The sequence below is a fragment of the Athene cunicularia genome (genome assembly GCF_003259725.1).
Source record: "Athene cunicularia isolate RWA chromosome 7 unlocalized genomic scaffold, athCun1 chr7_part1, whole genome shotgun sequence".
Classification (NCBI taxonomy): Eukaryota; Metazoa; Chordata; class Aves; order Strigiformes; family Strigidae; genus Athene; species Athene cunicularia.
In genome coordinates, this window is record NW_020799107.1 from 36,801,694 (window position 1) to 36,823,013 (window position 21,320).

At 46.2% G+C, this 21,320-nt stretch overlaps 1 long non-coding RNA gene across 1 annotated transcript; it reads left to right on the forward strand.

Annotated features, from left to right (window-relative positions):
• The first annotated feature begins 15,807 nt into the window (after window positions 1-15,807).
• LOC113482350 lies at window positions 15,808-21,036 on the forward strand. The gene is made up of 3 exons (XR_003398833.1): window positions 15,808-15,946; window positions 17,233-17,346; window positions 20,684-21,036. It is a non-coding gene; the product is annotated as an uncharacterized LOC113482350 (long non-coding RNA).
• The last annotated feature ends 284 nt before the right edge of the window (window positions 21,037-21,320 follow it).

Below are 21,320 nucleotides of genomic sequence, written 5' to 3' on the forward strand. Positions count from 1 at the left end.
GAAACTTACTGGGCGTACACAAATCTCTACCAAATTCTGTAGAAACAGCTGAAGTCAAGGTTCAAGCCTCATATTTTTTTTATTCAGAACTCTGCTGAAGCTGAGAGCAATTGCTTTTGAAGTTTGTTTCAGTAATGACTATGTTATTGTACTATGTAAATGTAAAGACCTTCTAAAAATATGTTTTATTTTTAAGGTACTGGGCTCTTTTTAATGTCATGTAAACAGGTTCTTGTTTTTGTCTGCTTTCAGTATTCTTCCGAGCACCTATGGGTTGGAGATTAGCACTTGAGGGATCCGTGGTATCTCCACAGCTAACACTAACGGGATGGGATAGCAGTTAATAGAGGGTGTAAAATCCTCATCTTGCTGAAGTCAGTGCCACGGGTAGCGTTGGCATCAGCGGGGCAGCGGTCAGTCCCAGTGCTTTCGTACTCTGCTTTCAGAGGGTTTAAATGATGTTGAAGCCTGCGTGGTCTGTTTTGTGGAGGCTCATCTACGTTTGTACGGCTGTCAGTAAAATGGGGCTTAGTTCTGGAGGTCTCCAGTCCCTTCGCTGATGCTGGAAGCTCCAGCTCTATCCCTGAGGAGGGCTGTTGGTGTCCTCAAGGAAGGAGCACAGCTGCCTCGTGCTGCCTCCTGCACACAGAGGGGCTGGGATCTTTCCTACCAGATCTATCTCTGCCTTTGCTCTGAGTGGAATTCCAGGGATGAACTTGGCACTCATCTCACTTCAACCTGTAGGGAAAAAAAACCCCAACTTCTCCATTCCAGCAAACATTTCTAATTTTAGTTTGCTAGAGGATAAGCATGATAGATAAATCTGTCTTCACATGTGAGGTTTTTCTGCATAACTGTTGATTTTATTTTTTTTTTTCCCCTACAGTAAAAACTTTGAGCAGGACATCTTTACAAATGATCTCTTGAAATTCTCCATCAGAAAATCTAATGATGACTTGTCACAACATGATCTCTCGAGTCTAACTCTTACAATCGACAAATTCTAGAAGCAGCAATACACTTCTTGATTCCCAGTGTTAAATTAATCACTAAGTCTAATTTCCCCAAGGATTTAATAAAGCAGTCACAGAGCTTGCGACTGACCAGAAATGGTTTTGTGCTTACTCTTCCAGTCGCTCCTAGCCCCCTCCCCATTTAGATAGGGCATTTCAAGACGTGGGAGCAGCGGACAAGCACAGACCAGCCTTCAGAAATGTCTTTCCCTCCCCTTCTGGGCACAGAGGTGTTGAGTGCTTTGGGCTGGCCCGTCGGGTGGGGTCTGTGCTGGGAAGCTGGGAGGGCCTCACTTCCCTAAGGGGGTGCAAAATAAATGATCGGTTTATCAGTTGAAGGTAAGAGTTACAATATCTTCACATCTTCGCAGTAGAAACTTGAGCATGTTGGGAAGAAGACAAACTCTAAAGAAGGGGATGAGGTGTGGCCTCAGCACCTTGGCGTTAAATTTTTTTTTTTTTCAAACAAAAGTAATATTTTTATGGTTTAAGATTTAAACCATGTCTGGGACACTTCTCAAGCAAAGCCAGACTGAGGAATTTGGGCTCCAGGTGTTTAACCCGATGTGATGGAATATTCCATTTTCTTAATAGCCTCAAACGGGAGAAGGAGCCTGTTGCATCTAGATTGTAGATATGCAGCTTTTCATGGGAAAGAACCACTGTATGAAAGACGAAACCAATTTCACCCTGATGGCTTCTCCCGAGGCTTCTTAAACAGCACTTGGGCTTCTGGACGTGCAACCAGAGCAGCAAAGCTCTGGTCTGTGCTCTCCTCGAACCTTGCACCTGCTCAAATGTGGATGGTTCCTGTGAATCTTCTCGGGAAACTTGACCCTGGTTGACACAACTGTGAGGATGAGATCAAGCACTGTAGTGTTGCTTTTCATTCTTTTTTTATTTTTAAGATGTCATTAAACAAATTATATTTCTAGAAACTCAGACCTTTTTCATACGTTGGATTTCTGTTTTATGCCACTGCCACTTACTGCCTTTCTTTTCTGTGAGCACTGCTCTGGGAAAACAAGCGAAGCAAGGAGCTCTCCTGGGACAAACCAGCTAGGTAGAATTTTTTTTTTTATTACTTAAACCTAGGCTGATTTTGTTAAAGATTGGGGACTGATCTATCCCAGCAAGATCTAGGTCCTCTCCTAGTAGGTGCTCAAGCCTTGCATGTGTCTAACCAAGAGCTGCAATCAAAAACGTGCTTCCTTTTCTGTTTTTTTTCTCCCCAATCTCTGGCTGTTTCTTCCATCACTTTCCCCTTCCCTCCAGTCTCTCCCTGACTCTGGGTGCGCACTCCCATTTTGTTTTAGCAGAGGTGCCCAATTGCAATCTACTACTGTATAAACCAGATTTGTGCCAAGTCTTAACCTCAGGCTTTGGGTGTAAATGCTTTAGCTGACCCTATCCTGGCCCCTCTGGCTCCCAGCAGGATTTTGCAGTATGTGGGGATGCAGTTTGTCATCGCAGGCTCAAGCACTCCAGCGTCCCATCTCGCCCAAGTGTGGGCATGGCTCTGCTCTGAATCTGCAGGTAGTTTAAGAAGTGTTGCATAGATTTTAATTTTTTAAGTTTTTAATTGTATAAACTGTGATCAGTCTCACTTTAGAGCTGAGACAAAGCCACTAAAGACTTGTTAAGCCTCCCCAGCACCTGCAATCTGGCCAGCAGTGGGCAAGTGCGGATCTGAAGCCCCAAACCCGTCGCCCACAGTGGGTTATATTCACTGGATGTTTACCTTCATTTTTATCCTTCCAAACTTGGATGAAACAAAGGAAACCAGGGCTCCACGGTAACAGAGAATTTTCCATCACCAGCAATGAGCCTCTTCCACGCAGGACGGGCAGGTTGAGGTGCAATCTGCTCGTCAGCTGCCCGTGGCACAGAGACGCTCAGCGCGTGCCTGGGCTGTTTGCTGTTGTGTTCCGCTCCATTTGCTGTTTTGTTCCAAATCCCACGGGTGAGCAGTAAACCTGTCAAATCCGCAGGATTTCAAGTTAATTTTGCAGCTCTAATGAGGCTAATATGATGTTCTCCTGCTCAACAGAAGACAGTTATCTGGATATTTTATGTGTTACCCTCTAATGGAAAATTAATTTCAATATTCAGCAGCTGTCAGGTCTCACTTTCTCCCTGGGATAACGCCTGTACCCTCACTGGCACAATAAGCCCCTTTTTGGGTGTGCTTAAATAATTTACATAAATATCTTTTCACTTCCCATGATTCTTTCTTCATGCTATCCTTGAATCGAGGCAGAATTCAATGTGACTATTCATCGTTTTGAGGTTTCTACTATCTGGATATCTTTTAAGACCTATTTCTGTGATAAGTGCTCGTGCTTCTCATTTTGTGGCTGGGAAGAAAGGTCAGAAAATTTTCAAAACCTAGCAGGGAATCAGTCTTTTCTGAAGGGAAACAGTAGGCCAAATACATTTTGAACTTTACCCCGAAAATGTGGGAAACTAAGTTTACCAGATTGTCTGTGTATCTTGCTCTAAAATAGATTAAAATGTTTTAATAAATTCTTAAAGCTTGCAAGGCAAGGGGATAGAAATTATGAAAAAAAAAATCATGTTTTGCTTATTTTTGTCAATTTTAGTTCATTAAATCTTCAGTGCAGCATATATAGCTGTGAGTTTTTACTGTACTCCATGCAGATATTGTGTGTTTAAAGCAAGATTATGAACAGAAATGTTGGAATCAGATTAAACCTTGTTAGCAAACAAAGGGGGTTTTGCGTGCTGAAGTTGTGAGTCTCTGGGATAAGCCTGGCTGCTCGTGGTTTATGTCTCTGGTGATGGCAACACCCGTTGCATTAACAAAGGTTGCTCCCTGGGCCCGTTCCTCTGGCCTGGGGTGCAGCCCCTCACACGGTGTGGGCAGGGTTCAGGTCTTGCAAACCTTCCTCCGCACCGTCCGTGCCCGCTGCTCTTGCAGTCCTGGGCTATATGTGAAAATAAATCAATATAAGTTTAAACTTGTACCGAGACTCCTGTCGCTGGTTGCTGTTCTTGCACAACGTGGGGCCCTGACATTTAACTAAAAGCAGAGTTGTCAAAGGCAGATACTGCAATAAGAGGGAACAACAGACTTTTAATATTAAAAGTGCAGATTTTAAAGCTTGCTGTGGTTAAATTAATTTTTTTTTCCTTATTGTCTGTCAGGAACAAGCAAAGACATTGGGCAATGGAAAGCTGCCAGTGGAATTATGCATCCCTTTTAAAACAAACCTCTGGCAGTGACAGTGAAATCTTCCCTGGGAATTGACTGCTTTTTCTCTGGAACATGAAAATTACTGAATTCAGAGTCTTTTTATTATTATTATTATTATTAAGCTGTAGTCTTCTCAATATGCTGCATTTGCTATTGATTTTATTTGATGCTCTTTGTTGAAGAGTTGGACTTTCAAATTTTAAACCTGTCAAAACATGAATTCATCATGGAAAAGCAGTCAGGGAGCATCAGATGACTGAACCCCACAGGTAACATAAGGGGTGAATAATTGAAAAGATCAAAAAAATCCCAGGTTGTGGATGACTGTTATGCTTTTCACTGCAGAGCTGATGGCCTTTTTTTAATGAAGTCTGTACATCTGAGATGCTATTAAAGCAAGTATCTTCAGCAGTAACAGCCAGGGGGATTTTTTTTTTTTAAACTCTCAGGCATCCTCATGTGGTCTCTGATCCAGTAGCCATAATCTTGCTCCTGTATGTGTCTTTAAAATGCTTTATTGATTGGTTCAGGAGACAGATCTCTGGCCAGGAATGCTTTGCTTTCCCACAGCTGCCCTGTTCAGGGTGTGAGAAGCACCCAAATGCCCCCATCAGCGGACAGTGTTGCAGCTGATAATGGCCAAGAGGTAGGTTCTGTGCGAGAAGGACCCTTTCCTACCCCTGTGAAGGTGACTTTCACACCCTCAGTTGTCTTTGACAGGAGTATAGATGGGGCAAGACTTGGAGACACGCTGGCTGATGTATGGTTGTATCTAAGTTTTAATGTAGATGAGGATGTATCTAAGTTTTCACATGGTCACCTTCAGGCTTTCCCATCAGGCTCCAAGATCCTTACTGAGCTTCAGCATTTCCTTCAAATAATAATTAAGGAAGGAGGAAGTCAGGGGTAGAGAGCGGGAGGTGAGAAATGTAAGGCAGTGGCAGTCTGCTTCCCAAATCAATCCTGGCCTAGGCAGACTGTGTCTGGCACCTGAACATCTTGCAGTGAAAAGGTAAAGAACGTGGTTTTCCTCTTGCTGGGGGGGTTGAAATGTGAGTGGGAAGGGCACGTGGTGCAGAGCAGAAGACCGTACAGTAACAGGGTGAGAGAAGCTACTGGGTGGAGGAACCTGAAATGAGTCTTCATGTGAGAATGATAAAGGCAATTTAAAGTGATCTGAAATAAATAAAATCAAGGGTTTATCAGTAATGTTTAGAGTAATTTGCTTGCCACATCCAAATTCTGGTGGGGGGCAGCTCAGGAAAGAGCTAATGACTCGATGGAGCTCAGGAGCTGCGGGTCCACAGAGGCATTCTGGTGCAGCCCTGGTGGTCCAGGGAGCTTTGGTGCACGAGACTGGGGGACTTTTTAAAAATAGACACCAGCAACTGTGCAAAATGTCCAAGTGAAGCAAGGATGTTCCACAGTGACAGGGCGTCACTGAAGAGTGCCCTGGAAAAAAATAATTGCCCTGCAGCAATATTGAAACCTAATGGATTTTTTCTGTGCAACTCCAAGGCAGGCAAGAGAGAAAAATCAGCTTATTTCCCTGGGCACAAAGTCGTGTCGTGTTTCTCCCGTGAGGATCTGTTGCAGCCACTGCATGGTTATAGAAAATACCTCCATGATAAAGCAAGTTCTTAATTCTTTGACGACTCAAATCAGTGTGTAAAAGACCGGAGAAAAATCTGGGATGTTTGAAGAGTGTGGGAAATGCCATTGCATCCTACTGTTACATAAATTCAGGTTCTCTCCCTCTCTAAAATCAATTGTCCTGGGAAGCAGCGGTACGTGCTGACACATGGAAGCCCTTTGTCACAAGCGATTACGCCATGCTACAGTAAATCGCTGTAGGATCTATTGCCTTGTGGGGCACTCGATCCGGGCAACGTTCCCCCTCGAATCGGCCTGCTTCATCACATGCTAGCGGAAACGGGGTTTGTAAGGGTTTCCGAAGACTTTTCCAAATAGTGGTTTGAAAAGGAAATCAGACTCAAAATACTAAATAGGGAGTCATCTGTTGAAAAGACTGTTCTGCCTTGAAATAAGAGAAATGGATCTTTCCATAACACCTTGTCTCTCGAGAGCCACCTTCCAAGCCACTGACCTGAATTAATCTGGTTCTCCCATGCATTAGAATATATTGGTGTGTGGCTTGTGCCCGGACACCGGCTGGAAGACAAAGCTGAAATATTCCTTTATCGGGTAGAGAGAATCTGAAAAATAGGATTAAAATAAGACACTTGAAAATGGTACTTTGGTGTTTCGTGGTCGCTGGAGCCCTGGGCTGTGCCCGTGGCTGCCCTGGATAGCAAGCGTGGCTGGAAGCCCCCTCCTCTCCTCCTGGCCCCCCATCTTTGTGGGCACGTTGTAGGGGGCAGGTGACTTATTTCATTGCAGCTTCCCTCGTGTTTGCCGTGACTAGCAAGTGGGGCCCTTCCACTGCAGAGCAGGAGCACCGTGACCAGGGGCAGGCTCTGTTTAAATCCATATAACCAGAGTAACTTTGCTTCATTTAGGTTGTAATCACTTGCCCCCCGGCATGGTTTAAAATTTTCATAAGCATTTGTTTTAAAATGAGATGTTCCTGGCTGCTATTTCAGATAAGAGGGAGAGCATGGAAACCAAAGCTGGGGTTGAGGGGATGTGTGTAACCGGTTTTGTCTCTTCATAATGTTTTGGAAAATGCGGTGGATGGGGTCAGTAGTGATGGGTGGGGCGAGGCAGGAGCTCTAGCAGGTGTCGGGGAGGCTGGCGGGGAGCTCGCTCCCACTCCTCCTGCCCGTGGTGCCCACGGCTCAGCTCCACCTTGTGCCTCTCCCCTCGGGGTCTCGGCTCTGCTTATTGACTGCCTGGGCTGTGTTTCCTGAATGGAAAAATACCGTTAAATCGGTATTATAGTCCTGTGTAATAACCTTTAATGATGCTATCCAAACCCAAATAACCCTGTATTAAGGACTTATTAATAGAGCTACTTGGAAATCCTTTAGCTGAATCCACTGATCTGTGTACATAAACGTGAAGTTTTTAGTATCTGTTTTGTAGTTTTCTAGCATGACTCTCACAGATTTTATGTTGGCTGTAATGACTATGCAAAGGTTATCATTTTTAAGCAAGATATTTGTGTTCTTATTACAGCTGGACGTTTTCAACTGCAAAAAGTAAGCTGAGATAATAGTTGCCTTTTGCACAATGGAGAATTTTGCTGGTAGTTTTGCTGCTCTCGAGGGAAAGCGTTTTATGGCACTTTAACTTCTTGCTCACATGCAATGTGTACCCCCTTTTTTTTTTTCTCCTAACTCTAACCCTTCCCTATATGCCAGTATCTCCAAAACCAGTTGCATTTTGCCCACTTCCATGGTGGGAGCGTGTGAGCAGCTGCTGGCTGGCACTGGGGGCAGGAGCCGGGGCTGTGCCCCCCGCAGCCCGTTGCTGATGTTCCCAGCTCCCAGAGAAGGTTATCCCCCAGCATACGGGCTGGGAACCCCCAGACTCTTCGCTCTGAGCAGCCAGGCATCGCGGCAACACCTGTTCTCTGCACTTGTTTGCAAACGCTTTGGCTGAGAGAAGTGAAGAACAATGAGGGGGTTTCACCACTTTCTCCTCTGCTGTTTATAAATTCCTTTTCCCGGATGAGCCACTTCATCTGTGAAGTGCTGCACTTGTAGATAGTTTTGTCATTGCTTCTTGTAAGCTATCCTTTCCCTCTTGTCCTTTGCTTTCTTTATTATATTTTTGCATGTCAATAACTTTTTGGGGCATAATCCATAAGCTGCAGTTCCTTTGTTCATTATTGCCTGTTCTGCCCATCTTAACAAGGACTTTAGAAAACCTCTGGAAAGGCTTGCTCATTTTTGCAGCCTCACTTGGGTTCTTATTTGATTTGGAGGTCTCGTTTTAATTCAGTTTCACCTTAGGAACATGCATAATTTTGTAGTGACTCAATTTCTTTGTTCCCTCTGGGAAGCAGTGCAGTGCAATTGCACTTAGGGTCCTTCAGCACCTCCCATCCAGCACTTGGCAGAAAAGTGGGTTTTCTGGCTCTTCTCCAGCCTCCAGAGTATGTGGGGGAGCAGGGTCTATATTTACTGAACAGCGTATCTTCCCCTTCAGCAATCACCCTCCCTCGCAGTCCCTTTGCCGTAAGGACCTGGTAGTGTGCCAGCACGTGCACAGGCTCCCCATAGCGTGGTTGTGATGGAGGAAAGCACCCGATAACATCCATCATCTCTGAGCTGAACTTCAGAGCATCAAAACAAGCACAAGCAGGTGTAGGGGGGACGTGGGGCTCCTGCTGCCCTCGTGCTCTAGCCAGGAAAATGCAGGAGCTCTTCCCACTGGGCAGGGGTTGAGGTGATGGGGTTTGGGTTGTGTCTTGGCCTTGGGGTCCTCCTCCAGAATATGGACTGTTACTAGATACAAAACAAGGAGCAACCCAGCTTAAATGTTATTTTTGAGCATTCTTATTTGGGGGAATAATTAATTTCTGCTCTACTGTTTCAAATCTACATATATGCTTGGTTTTGAGAAACACGACAGCTTTACCTCGCGCTTATGGAGAGGTCCCCCCCGAGGCAGTAACCATGTTTAATTTAGCAGTTAAATTAGATTGGTTCCAGCAGCTGCATTTGTGATCTTTGGAAACATGACCTCTGGAGATGATCTCCTCTCCCACGGATCTCGGCTGCATCGCCGTGGCTTCTGCAGCACGCGGCTTCTCAAGCGCCGCAAGAAGGCACGTCAAAAACTTGCTGACCCCTGTTGCTTCCTTGGGAGGGGTGTCAGAATAGCATTAACCTTTTATTCCAACCTGTGCTCGCTTGTCTGTCACTAATTGCAAAGCCATACGCAGGCAGAACGGCAATCACTGTGGCTGAGGAGTGAAGGGGGTGTGAAAAAAACAATGTGGAAGCCAACGATGCCTGCTGCTGTCCAAGCTCTGCTCAGTGGTGTCTGGGGGTGGCATCTGGATCACGGGATAACATATTGTGGGCATTCACAAAACCTGAAACAGCATCTTTGCATGCAGCGTGTGAACAGCCCCATCCTGGACTGGGAAAGTGTCTGCGTGCCAGCAGATGGGGTTCCTGAGGAGCCTTCTGGTGCCCAGCTCCCTTTTCTCTCCCAGGAGGAATATAATGAGATTTTACACACTGATTTTTTTTTTTTTCTCTTCTCCCACAGAATGACTTCATCATTTTTTCCCTGTTTCCCTCCTTACAGCATGCCCACCACAGAACGTTTGGCACCTCCCAAGTATTTTTCCACTGACTCCTCATGGGCATTAAGTGGTGGATCCTGCTGGAATAGGTTAAGACAGCAGAAACCATCAGGTAGAAACGATCCTTCCCAAAGGTATGAGCACAGTGCTCATGCAAGGAAGTGGGTTTTTCTCCCCAGGTTTTCTTAGGATAAGAAAAGCCAGGTAAACCCACTGTCTTGTCATGACTGAGCCAAGCGTACACGAGCACGTTGCCTCAACAAGAGTTATCGAGCTCTCCCCGTGCCGAGGAGGGCTCCCAGAGGCTCCCCCTGCTGCTGCTCGGGGTGGGGGATGCTGCACAGCCCCTGCCTGCTCCCCGTTTTTGGTGGTTCATTCTGCAGCGTGTAGCAAAATGGTACAAAAACCTTATTAAAAAAATAGGGATATATGCAAATAAATAGTCTTGACAAAAGGTAAATATCACCTGAGCAGTAAGTGCTTGTGTAACAGAAATGTGATATTTTTAAACTAGAGGAAAAATTATTTCAAAACAATTTATGTTAATAAAAGTTGATTGGTCCCTATCTTAATTAGAGATGGGAACAGGGGAGCCTGAGTGACATCTGTTACTTCTGCCTTCCGTAACACTTCATTTTTTCCATGGGTGTCACTCAAGGAGAAGCATATTTCTTATTCATTAGTTTCCGGAGGAATGGTGTTTCAATTGCGTAGCAATTAATAATAAGAATTGCTATTACATGAAACGAAGCAAACATTGAAATATTTTACGCTGTAATGTTTTTATGCTCAGTCCACCGACCAAGCAGTTTTATTTCCAACTGCGTGTTACAGTGTGTGAAATACAAACCCCTAAGTTTGATTTAATATTAATAGCTGTGTGCTGCACTTGTATAACATTTCTCAAAGAGGGTGGCTGGACAGCACATGCTCATATTTGTTCAGATGTGCTTCCCTGTTGTCAGAGACAACAGCCTGATCCACAGCAGAGATTCCTAGGAATACCCTGAGGTGGTTTTTTTTCCTTTCTGAGCAAAGATTTGTTGCATGGAAAGAAGGATTTAAATCAGGGCAGAGCTTGGCCATCTCAGCTTTTGCAAGTTTATGGGATGCTGATTCTACTGTCAAATCTTATTTTGCTTATGTATACTGGAACAGCATAGCTTGAAGAGGAGGCTAGTGTCCCTCATTCTGGAGGGGGCTTTTTCCGGGGACCCCCACTGTGCCAGGACAGCTGGGGCAGAAGGCAGCTCTGGGGGGAGCCGGGGAGGCATCCGAATAAGCCAAAGGGAATGAGAAGGCAAATCTCCAAGTGCGAGCTGGCTGAAGGCAGCAGGAGGGTCAGGGTTACCTCCGCCTGCTTTCTGGAGCTCTGCGCATCATCAGGCAGCGAACGCTGGCCCCTAACCTGCCCTGCGAAGGAAAACAAGGCAAGGACCTGAAAATGTTGCTTATACAGAGATGATAACACGCAGGGGATGCACATGAGGTCAGTAAATTAAAGAATATTCATGTAAAACAAACACTGCGTGTTCCAGAAACTATCTTGATGCTGTCTTTGCACTCCACCTTGTTGCCCACTTGATTCCAGAAACCCTCATCCTCTCCCTCCTTCATCCTGTGTTTTATTCCATTTCAGCACGAGCTCTTGCAGATGACACACATTTACCATAACCGAGCCGCTGTGGGCAGCCGGGACCCAGGGTGTGCTCTGGAAACCGGAGTGTCATTGATCCGCGTTATCACCCGGAGGCACCAAACCTCGTCTCCTCCGGTCTGCTGGCGCTCCGCAGGCTCCGCGTGCCCAGCCCTGAGCGCTCCTGCAGCCTTAAAACATCCCATTGATTATGTTGGCTCAGAGACAAAGGCTGTTTATAACTCCCCAGTGCTGTGTCTGAGATACTGGGTGGGACTGGGCGCTTGTAAAGATCAGGGCGAGTATTTTTTTTCTTCTCCTCCGCTTCTGGTTCCCTGCGACAGGGAGCCCCTGGCCTGGGAAATCTCTGCATCCCGTGCTTGGACCCAGCTTGTGCTGCCCCATCGGGCTTTTCTCTGTGTAAACCCGGTGCAGTTTTTGTAGCTGGCAGGGGGAAAGTGGAAATTTGCTCTTGGAGGTGGAAAATGTTTTTGATTTTGTTGCATAGTTTGGTCAAAGAAGGGCAGCAGTTATCCTGCCGTGGCCGGGTTGGTACAGCTGCTGTGGCAGGCAGGGCTCGCTGGCGAGGGGCTCTGACACAGAATCATCTCATGATGGGCCAGAAATCCAGCACTGACTCTGTAATTCACCATTGAACACGGGGCAAGAGCAGGAGGGAGGTGTATCCTGGCAGGAGGCACATGCAGCAGCAGCCCCTTGGGCATCTCCAAGTAGCACACAGACTTCACCTTTCAGACACATCTGCCTAAAACCAAGCCTTGCCTTTAGGCTTGGCTCAGTGCCTGACCTGTGCAGTGCCTCAATGGAGGGCAAGGCAACAACAGGGTCTCTCTGGGATGTGTTTTTTCCTGCTGTCACGATGACTTCGGGGTTAGCCCAGCCCTATGGGACTGGATTTAAAAAAAAAAAATGGATCATGCTGCAACATCTGAGTTGTTTTTTCCTGGAACGTTGCTAAATTATGGTATCACCTGCAAATTTATAAATCACATTTAACTGCAGAGCCCAGAGAGCACAGCACACATTAAACTTGAATATGCTGTGGAAGGGACAAAAGCCATCAATGGTTATAATATATAGCAAGTTGCCATTCCCAGGGACAGATATTTAGATTTCTGCCTTTAAACATACAGGGGGAATATAAAACAATAAAACATCCCAGGAAAGCTGTTACATTTCAGATCAAAGTATAAATATTTAAACTCGAGGTGCCTTGAGTTTCCTTGCTCATGTCAAAAAAAAAAAAAAGGTTGAGGCAAGCCAGCCAGGCTGGCAGAGGCTCACCCCAGCGTAGCTGTGTCTGATTTCCAACACGAGCGCGTCCTCTCTGGGAATCAGGGTGGCAAAACGGGCTCTGGGTCTGGTGTAGCAGCACCAAGGTCCCCCCACCACAAGCTGCCTTGAGTTTCAGCTGAATCCATTTCCAGGCTGTTCTCTAGCAAAAGATGAAAACACGCTGCTGAGGTTTCACGGGAAATCTGAACGTTGGCAGCTGTAAGAACGGGTTTTGTGGGGTTTTTTTGCAAGCTGCTTCCAGTGAAATAATTCATCTGGGGTTAGCGCAGAAGTAAATGCTGCTAATTCATTAGTCTATAAAAATCCGCGTGCTCGGCTGCGCCCTCGCTTTGCTTTGCCCGAGGACCCAGCACCCGTCTTGCTGTGCGCCACTTGGTTTTACATTGCACCAAATTTTTGCAGTCAAGTAAAATATTAAACTCCTTGTTCACGTTGAAGACAGTTTTGCTGCACGATTAGTTGGAGTTCTGTTCTTGAGCTTCTGAGGACAGAAAAATTATACTGTGTATAAATGTATATAAAAAAAATTTCAGCCTTTTAATCTGCTTTTTATCAGAATTAATCAGTTTTCTGCGGAGTGGGGAGTGTGGCATTGGCAGTTTAGGACCTAAAAAATAAGAAATAAGTATCCTTGTTGAGGGGGGGTACCTGTGTGCTTGGGAGTGATGCAATCCCTGGGCTCCCCCGAGGAGCTGGTGTTCATTAAAGCTGAAGCTGAGAAGAGAGCAGCTGGCATCAGTTAGAGGTAAATGGTTTGAAACAATATTTTTCCATTTCTCACTTCGCACTATTTGTTTTGATCGTGATATAAACAGATCGCTTAATAAAGTGCTGAAGTAGAGCTGCTTAAATTAATGCCCAGCTGGCAAAATATGTGATCTGAAACAAAATTTATCACATTTCGAATGCATATGTTAAAATGGAGGCTTGCTAGTACGTTTGCATCATGATCGATATTTGCAGTGGTGTATTTACAACTCCTTGCAAAATGAATATCCATTTACTATTTTAACAGACTTAATTTTATTAAATACTTACAAAGCCAGGATTTATAGCAGCGTGTAACTTCTGTACACCTGAAACTCTTCTGTGTACCCATAAATACAAACAGCGGTTCCCCAAATCCCCATTTCCTTCCAGCGTCTTTCAACAAACGCCAGCCTCCACCATATGTGTTGAGGAGAAATCATTGTGTTTCAGTAAACTATTGCTTGGGGACATAGTTTACTTTAATAAACACATTATTTAAAATTAAGCTTTAGTCATCTGCCTGGCAGGTGACATGTACCAGCCAGCCTTGTCTCCTCCCACCCTGGAGGGAACCGGCTGCGGATGCCCCGCTGTGGGGGAAGATTTTTGGTGCTTGGTTTTGATGGAGAGGAGCTCTGTGGTTAAAGTCAACCTCCACTTTTTTTCAGTGGCATGGCTGAAAACCACGCATTTTTGGGCAAAAGCTAGTTTTACTAAAGGTCTTGAGATGCCACGTTAATTTGGGGGCTTTTCCTCCCCTTATGGCGTGCAAGGTTGCCTGGTGTTTCGACTAGCGGGACCACAAAGCCAGCGCTAGCAGGACTGTGGTGACTTTGTCCTGCCCACATTGTGAGATGTCAGGGTTTTTTAATGGTTTGTGTCAAAAGGAGCAGGTCACGCCGAGGGGGTCATTTGAAATACAATTTTTGTTGGAGTAGGCAGGCTCAGGATGAGTAATTCGCGCGATCCTCGCTAACCGTGGCGCGAAGGCTTGGCTTTGAACGTGGAGGTGAACCCTTCCTGAAGAGCTGCTCCAGTCGCCTCGTCTCTGCTGTCACTGTCACTTTGTATTTCTGGTTTCTGCAGTAAAATTATTAGAAAAGTAGAGCTTGGCCTGAGCCCAGACTTCCATTAGGTGAACCCCCCCGGGGAGCCGGGGGCAGAGCAGCTCTCCCTCCCGGAGATCCACCAGAGCAGCTGCATTAGCCTGCCAACCCCCCGCACGGAATAACATCTCCTGGAGAGGGGAAATGCCAGCTTTTAAATGGATCTGTTGCAGTCGCCGGAGCTGGGCTCTTAAGTGCCTCCGAGGAGCTGAGCCAAGAGGCGTAGGGATGTACAGCCTTGGCAGAAGTCGGTCCCGGCCTGCCACGCCTGCGCGCTGACCCGGCAGCGATGCTGCGGACACCTTCTTTACTCTCTCGGTGTCATGTAGCAATGCCCGCAGCTCTGAACAGCAGGACAGCTCTCGGGTACCCGCACCTTTTCTTAAAGTTTGACAGTAACAGGGACACTCCTGGAAATGCCTCTTTATTTGACTGATTTCTGGTGCTTTAGCTCTGCTGGGTAGATGGCTCAAGGGAGGCGCCAGGACACACTTCAGTGGGCATTTTCCTGACAGAAAACAGAAATATCACCTTGTAGCAGAGCAGGGCTCAGAACAACACCCCTTGCTTCTTTTTCTGTTGACACCTAGAAAGCCAATCAACACTAAAATAACAAGCTGTACCTCATTTTTTATCAAACTGATTATTGTAGTGCTTTTTGGTTTAACGTATCATTTTTCTAGCTCAAATCCTGAAATTTGTCATTTATAATTAAGGTTTGCAAGTTAATGGAGGGATAAACGGGGGATAAAGGTTGGGGTTTTTTTTTCTTAATTTGTTTATAAATCTAGAGATTAGCTTTGCTCTACCTGTGACTGTGAGTTGCTCTAAAGCCCATCCTAGGTTTTCAAACGAGAGAGAAGTGAGTAAGGGTAGCAGGCAGGTTGGTAACTGGTAACGTCCCCTGTGTTTAGAGCCATTAACAGCATGTGTCTGAAAAGCAGCAAGAGCCTAACGCATCCCCTCAAACCAAAATGGCAGCTAATAGGAAAAACTAGTTGTGGTTTGTTTGTTTGTTTGGTTTTTTTTAAATAAACTCAGCTTAACAGAGGTTTTGAGAAGTAGAGCACTGTAATACCAGGAATCCCCTCCAAAAGGCTTTCAAGAGAAACTAATAAATTTAAACTGTCTTGACAACCGTAGTGGTCTTTTCCCACTTTATAGTGGGAAAACTGCCAACTTTACATAGTGATCTTTTCCCACTTTAATAAGACAAATGGACACTCTTCTCCATTCATTGTAGAGCCTAAATAAAACCTGCTTTCTTTTATGCTTACTGTAGCTGTTTCCTTTCTTTTGTCTACTTGTTCACCTGCTTTTCTAGCTCATGTTAAGTTTATTTTCCATGGAGAAATAATATTTTAGAAAAATATCGCTGCTATTTCAAAAGTGGAAACCATGAGGTGTTTTGGTTTTTGTTTGGTTTTTGTTTTTTTTTTCCAGCATGTGAGTCTTCAGTTCTCACTCTGTTTGCTAACGTTGATTTTGGGAACTATAAGAGGATGAAACTGTGGTGTGTTTTTAACCTCAGGCACAGTGTTAGGCACCCGGACCTGGAGCCACTGCAGTGTTACAGCAAATTTTGCACCTGGGGAAGAAAATGGGGCTCTGGCAGCCAGTTGCTTCTGCCAGAAAGGCTTCTGCTGGAGGAGAACCCACATGGTGAAGTTGGAGATCACAGCTGAGGTATGTGAGTTATGACTGACCATCCACGATGGTGGTTTTCTTCTTCCCACTGATCCTTGGCAGGGTTAAGCTGCTCAGAGCCGCATTTGCTGTCGGGGGCATCACCCCTCACGGCGAACAGCTGAGTGATGGCAGCGGTGCAAGAGAAGAGCATCTTCCCCAAGGGTGGGTGAGCTCTTTGTGAGCTGGGCCATGCCTGGGTCTGCAGCAGCTTGTTCCTGGGGAGGTTGTAGCCTTGGCAGGCTGGGGGGCTGCACGCTGGCAAGGGGTGTCACATCGGAGTCCCCGCCGGGCAGCCTGACCTCATCCTGCAGTGTTGGAGCTGTGCCATCGTGAGAGGTGGCCTCACCATAACCCCACGGGGAGCAAATAGAGAAATTCTGGGAAGAAAAGGCACGGCTCTGCTGTATTGTACTGCTGAGCTTGATCTTGGCGTAATTTCTGTCAAAATGCTTGCTCGGAACTGCACGTTGAAGCACCTCGATTCTGAGAAGCTAATTAACACGGAGCAGTGTCATAGCGTCTGAGAAAAGTACAAAAAGCAGTGTCTTGCTTGGCCCCGGGGGATTTTCCATTACAGCAGAGACCTCGCTTAGGCAGGGCCAGCTCACGGTTGGCAGTACCATCTGTGGTAGCTGGACCAGCAGACTCCAGCCGTGCCCTACAAGATCCTGGAGTCCCCTCCAGCCAGAATGACAGTAAACAGGAAAAAATGGGTTGGTTTTTCACTTGAGTGGGACAGAAATGAGCAAAAGGAGACGTCATGGGCAGGTACAGGCAGTGAGGACATGTTGGCAACAGCCTGTTGTGTTGATGCTAATAGTCCTTGTGCCTCTAAAATGAGCGTATCTTCACTCCAGCCCAGCACAAAGAGAATAGCTGATGATTTCTGGAATTAAAAAAGGAGCGTGACCCATTCCTGGTTTACGGAATCTGTGACTTGTATGCAGTGAGCAACCCATTTCATCCAGAGACAGCATGGAAATCGTATCTGATCCAAACTTCTCTATGTTAATACTTTCTTGTGTAAAATGTCAACATGAAACACAGTAATTCATATCTATGGGGAGCATAAAACTAATTTTCTTTAATCTTCTAAGCATGTGAAAGAAAATTAATTCCTGAATTCTAAAAATTAAAATATTTTGCTTTATGTATAGTAACTTGCTGGCTATTACTGTAGAAGACTTCTTAAATTTCACCTCCACTTTACAGAAGTTTCAGCAAAACTTTTAACAGAGCTGAGGAACTTGCTGTCTTATGACCAGACCGTATATTCCTCCCAGCAGGGTACAGGGGACTCCATCACCAACACAAAACACTAGAAAAATCCCACTTGGGAAGGCAGACTGAACTACCTCCTGCTTCTCACCACCTGCGTTATTTTGGCCAACTGGAAAGTGAGTAGTAACGTGGATCTGTTAAAATTGAGAAAGCTTTGAAACTGTAAAGACTGAGGGGCTGTGGCCTCTACCCTGCCCCTCTCATTGATGCCGAATTTCTTATGTTCTGGGTGTTTATGGCAACGCCCCAGCTGGGAGCGAGACACCTCACAGGTATGTCCTGTGTGTAAAGTTATTTTCTCTACGTTTCAAAAAGCCAAGCAGAGACTTTTGCTGCACTTTGCTTTGCAGTTTTCTGCTAGGAGATTTAAATTTTCAACAGCAATTGAGTAAGCAGAATCCCTTCTGTGAACAGGAGGCTGCTGGAAGAGAAATACTTTGAACAGCTGTATTCTTCCTTAAGACTCAGCATTTCCACACGTGCTAACATAAAAAAATTTTAAAAAGGTAAATGCTAAAGCCTGTGGAAATGCCAGTTGCTGCGGACTGTGGCTCCCCAGGCTGCTGAGGGGGAGGAAGGAGGGACGTGCCCTGGCAAGACGTTAATCCAGAGCAAATGGCAGCCCCCACCACGCATGCTGGGAGCGGGCTGGGGCTCACCCTCCACCGGCACCCACCCGGGCACCCAGGGAGCCATGTGCTGCACCCCCGCGTCCCTGCCATGGGATGCTCGGGGGAGAACTGGAACTGCCCGGCCTCCTGTGTCCTCTCGGGCGTTTTGGTGGTAAACCAGCCTGAAGTGGGAGAGCTGCGGGGGTTGGTTTGTGAGCAAACGGGCTCCCCTTGCTTGTGCCTAGTGGTGCAAGTAACCGAACTAGAACATCCGCGGGTGGGATGCCAGAGATGGAACTGTACCTTCTTAGGTGTCACGTTGACCTCCTTCAGGAGAAGGGTACAGACTGGGGCCAAGAAGATTCCTCTGCCCTGGGAGCCCTCAGGCCGAAGCACTGCAGCGCGTCCTGGGTGACGGTGGCAGCAGTAACGGGACCGTGGTATCAAGGGTGGCGCCGACCCAAGGCCCTGAGTGGTCCCCAACACACCCTGGTGACTACCCCAGGGAAGGGCTGGGTCCTGCTCCTGCTCCTCCCTTGCTTCTTGTTATTGGATGTTAATCTCTATCTGGTTTTTAATTACGCTGTTTAGCATCGCTCCTTTATTTATACCTGATGGTTATTTCATCTGAAGAAAATATGCCAATGTGTGAGGGATTTTAAAGCTTTGGGTTTTGTTTATGATCTAGGCAGGGATGCTGCTTAATCCAAATTAAAGAAACATCTTGGATACGTCACAAGGAATTCATCTTTTTTTACATCAGACGTGGCTCGGATGCTGTGACCTCTATACATGCAGACTCGGTGACAATAGCTTCACTTTTGATTTCCTGGGCTAATGTTGTAGGAGGATTTTTGTGTGTGGCACTGCAAGCGCAGGGACCCCACGGCTGTGCAGACCCCCTCAGCATCTCAGGGTTTTCCCCCCTCTGAAATGAACACAAGTCACAGCAGAATTGAACAGGTGACTTTAAATACCCCTCGCTTATCTAGGCATCTCTACGTATAACTTTTAGACAAGACTATGCTAAATATCATCTATGGAATATAATTAAAAATAGAGAAAATGGTTTCCCAAGAGCCTGGCTGATTTTAGGCATGAAGATGCTGCTTGCTGCCTCCCCAGGTTTTGCACTGCTGGTAGCAGCGCCCAGAGCACGAGCAGAAGGAGGTAGAAAGTGGTGTAAGTGAAGGAGATGTGAAGGGCAGGTAAAGATCTCACATCTCGTCTTCTCCCCTCCAGGCAAAGCCTTTAATGGCCCCCAGCTATCTGGGACGGGGATGCTCACGGCGAGGGGTCCGTGGATGTTCTCAGCAGCTCCTTCATGCACGGCAGCTTACCGGGTTCATCTCGTTTTCATGTTAATTTGCAAATGACAAATGACTCTTCCTGCTGTGCCTGCCTTTCAGAATTGATATTAATCAATCCAAGGCACAAACAAAACAATTAAAAATCAATAGCTATGCAGCTATTAGAGAGCAAAATTTCATTAAGGTTAATAATTGCAGGAATTAGGGGACTAATCAGCCGTAGTGATCTCCAGGAGAAGCCACCCTGGACTCTGTGCTTCGTCCAGCCTGCCCACAGACCACAGTGACTGTGCCAAACATTTAGAGTAAGTTACTTGATCTCATTTTGTAACTAATGGTCGTGATAAGGCTTGAAAATCAGGCTTGTAGCTAATATCTTACTTGTGTACTTGACAATAAATAGTCTTTCTGTAGGACAAATAGGGGCAGCATGTGGTATAGGGCTGTGCTGGGAAGGCTTGACCTGGGTCTGCTTCTCTGTGCCTAAAGAGGTAATTTTTTTTTCCCATAAAATCAGCATTCAGGCACTTACATCTTTGTGAATACAATTTAGTAGCTTTTGTCTCCGGGTTGAAAACCCTGAGCTGACTGCCCTGAGGCACCACGTCAGGATACCTGCAAGATGAACACGCCATCCTCCCTTAAACCCAGCCTATTCCAGCATTTCACTCATTTCCTTTTCCTTGTGGGTTAAACAGGACCTTGGAGGCTGCTAAAAGTCTTAGCCAAGCATCCTAATTGCCCAGAAATTAAGAGGAGTCTTCTGGGTTTGTCTGTTTGCCGGAGCCACGACTTATTTTATTCCTTAATTCAATCTGGCAGCTGCAAACCCACTTTGTGCCCTGTTCCGTGGTGCTTTCCGTGGTGTGAGCAGGATGCAAATACTGGTGTGGTGCTGCCCGACGGGCTCCTGCCTGCCCCGAACTCGAAGCCCTGAGGGTCACTTCTCAGGTGCCCTAAAGCAAAAGGCAATGCTGAGGGGTTGCGGGGGCCCTGGGCAGCACTGCCAGGCCAGGAGCCGTCTGCCCAAGCCACAGACTTATAAACCAAAAAAATACAAGTAACGAGATCAAGGGAGAAAAAAGAAATTAATATAGAGGACAGATTTTTGGTCAAAACCCTGCTCTCAGACTGATGAGAAGACCAATCTATTTATTTCTTTTTATAGATCCTACCAAGCTTTCAGGGAGCTCCTGGGATTCAGGCGTGCTCCCCGCTGTTGTAGGAAATTCCAAGGAGTGGGCTGGGGTACTGCTACTGGCAGAGAAAACACCATTTATTTACAACATCCACCATGAATGATACAGGCAAATATATTGATGGAAGGTGGAGATCAAGGGGGTAAAAAAAAAAAAGGAAAAATATGTTAATATAGGCTACCTCCTACAGTACTTGGTGAACTTGGCTACTGGCACCCTGCCTGCCCTGATGGGGATCATTGCGTGGTTCTATGGTGGACTTGTGTGATTGTTTTTCAGTCTCTATATGCTCTGATGGTACCTGTCTAATAAGTGTCTATGGTTCTGTACCAGGAGATCAGATGTTGGCCTTAGCAAAAGGCCTCCGGTCGCACAAAATCTCCAAGGAGCCGGTGGCCACCGCGCAGACGTCGCCCCGATCCCTGGCATGTGTGCAGGCTTCACTTGGGAGGGCCAGACGTGACGAAAGTATCTGATCCCTCAGAACTATTTGCAGTGGGGATGTGGTGAGCAAACGGCGATGGCAGGGCCGTCTCCCCCCACGCGGGTTCCCTGAGAGCAGCGCTCCCCACGCGCACCCTCGGGGTACGGGGAGCAGCCCCAGTCCCCGTGCGGGCTGGGGAATGGCACGTGGGGGGCACGTGGGCTTGGAATGAAGCCCGCATCTGTCATCTTCAGAGTGCATGGTGAAAGGTTACTAATTACATCCAATGACATAGCTGTCAATCAAAGCTAGATTGTGGGGTTTTTTTCCTTTTAATTAAAGTTAGCTAGTGAGCTCATTTTAAACCGTCATGTAGGATGGCTGAAATTTAATACACCCTTCAGAAAAATAGCAATAATAATAGACTTTTTTTTTTACTTTTAAACTGATAGAGGCTCAAAGCAAACCAAACCTCATCCATCTTCCCTATATTAGCAGAACAACAGGAACATTTTTCACGTCGATGAGCTCCCGCTGCTCCCCGTG